This window comes from Macrobrachium nipponense, chromosome 42, assembly GCF_015104395.2.
Source record: "Macrobrachium nipponense isolate FS-2020 chromosome 42, ASM1510439v2, whole genome shotgun sequence".
In the NCBI taxonomy this organism is placed as follows: domain Eukaryota; kingdom Metazoa; phylum Arthropoda; class Malacostraca; order Decapoda; family Palaemonidae; genus Macrobrachium; species Macrobrachium nipponense.
The window spans coordinates 18,580,479-18,582,978 of NC_061103.1; positions in this window are offsets into that span (position 1 = coordinate 18,580,479).

Here is a 2,500-nt window from a genome sequence, read left to right on the forward strand (position 1 = left end):
ATGAATTCGGCAACTTTCTTTCTAAACTATTATCCTCTTAGAGAGAGAGAGAGAGAGAGAGAGAGAGAGAGAGAGAGAGAGAGAGAGAGAATAGTGATGTTATCAAAATATCCAAATTATGAATTTAAACATTTTCCTGACTTGAACTAGCTTTCTTTTAACCCAGGATTAACAGAGTACACCTCCCCTCTTTCTCTTCTCGTTTTCCTTGATTCCATTTGTCCTGAACGACAACAGGGATTTATTCTCCTAATTATCATCATTAAAGTGCTGAAGTCTATTATTATTATTATTATTATCATCATTAAACGATGGGCACTAAAAACATACCATTTATCTCTAGATCATTCAGACTAAAGTAGAAACAACTGTGCATCTTTAAGCGAAACAGCATGAAAGCTAAACAGACAATGCGCTAATGTGGCGAGATTGTGTCCCAGATTAGCGATAGGAATAGCAAAATGTTTATGCAAGCGATAGTTTGAGTTGTGTGCGTGCATCACACATACATTCACACACACACACACACACACACACACACACACAGAGAGAGAGAGAGAGAGAGAGAGAGAGAGAGAGAGAGAGAGAGAGAGAGACTTTCCGTTCCTGAGCAACCGTTCTATAGAGCGATATAAGAAGCATGGTACTACAAAATAATAGGCTAAACCTACGGGCTGCTCTAAGCAAGAGCCCATGCTGACATAAGGCCAGCTTAATCAAAAACAACAACAACACTACGCTAACAGCTGTTCCCTTATACTACAGGGCATTGAACTGCACACTTCAAATCCAGACATCTCGATATGACTTTTTAAAACCATTTTCAACCACTCACGTCCGTCTCACCGACCTTTGAACACCGTCATCACGTGTTCTTTGTTTTTAATGGGGGATGAAAAGCAGACTGGGTCACACATGCCCATGTTAAAACGGCGCTTTATCTCGCTATGATAATGGCATGTCCTCAGGGCATTTGACAGCTTTTTACTAAACCTAGGCCTAAAAGTGTGTTATCGTGATCTCGAGAGGGAGGCATTCTAAAGATAATGTAAATTATTAGGAAAATGTTGAACAGAAATTTTAATGCTATAAGAGCTTAAATCTCGCATCATTAGTTTACATTTAGCCAACTTTATGCCATCACAATCCTTATACAAAGGGGGTCAGTGAGAGTAGTGGGATGTTTTAGCGATAAGTGGCTTCGTGTAGACCTATGGAATCGGATCCACTCAAAAAGAGGCTGCAAGCGCTAGGGAGTGAATAAAGTTGTGATGAAACTCCTTGTCTGAAAGAAAGACAAATGATAAGTTACTTCATTTGTGACACAAATTTGCTGACAATCCCTAAACTTAAAGGAAGAGCAGTCCGTTCGCCCTATGTGTCCGTAAAAGAAGCTAAATTATATTTAGCGATAGCGTAAAATATTTCCCAGTAGATCTCGCATTAAACGTTTTCATATAAACTCCAAGAACGTGAACTCGCTAGAGTTGTCCGTTACTTAATTAAAAGCGATAGCGTGAAAAATTTCACATTAGACCTCATATCAAACGTTTTCATATAAACTCCAAGAACGTGAACTCGCTCGAGTTGATAGTTACTTGAAACCCTTCAGAAGGTGCTTGCTTATATAAATAAAAAATAAAACACTCTTTGAATATATTCTGAAATGAGTAACTAAACGGAGTTTGTCTAGCAACAACCCCCCGCCCCAGCCCAAGCCACCCAATTATTTTAATTGCGGAAAGAAAAATTGCTCCTTATCAAAATCGCGTCCAGGTTATCAAATAAATCTAAGTATACGCACACGCACACACAAACATTTTACAAATAAACTATAAAGTATAGCAATACATACAGGGTTCTTAAGCGCATAACTTATCGTTCTTAATTTCGGACCAAAACATCCATTCTACAAACTTGTAGATTTTTTCTCTTATTTAAATAGGGTATGGCACCTTCAATCTACATACTTGTCTAGACTTTTTGTTTTATCCGAATAGTATCCAAATAGAAGATATTTAATGGGTAATCAACCCCACATTTATATTGTGCGCATTTTACTGATTTCTTCAACTAAGAGAGAGAGAGAGAGGGAGAGAGAGATAGAAAGAGAGGGGGTTAAAAAAAACACAAAAAGGAAACAGTCTGCTAAGAAGAATAAGTTTTCACGCCCTTGCTTTCATGGCAAACGACCTTGCATGCAATTCGTCAACACTGCAAAGGGAAATTACCCATTTAACTTTTTCGTCTCCAACAACTGACCTACACACGTTCTGATTAAAGGTCCTTAATCATGTTTGACCTCTAGAGCAAGTGCAAGACGTGAAACTGGGTGTTCGCGTACACTGCCCTCTTGTAATCAAATGTGTAGTACATGCCAGATAAGAACACAGAAAACAAAAGAAAAACGCTTATTACCAAGCAAAGGTACTAGTCATTTTATCTACGATTAGAACAACTGAACTTGTGTATTTACTCCGTTGTGATGGTATTCAATGGA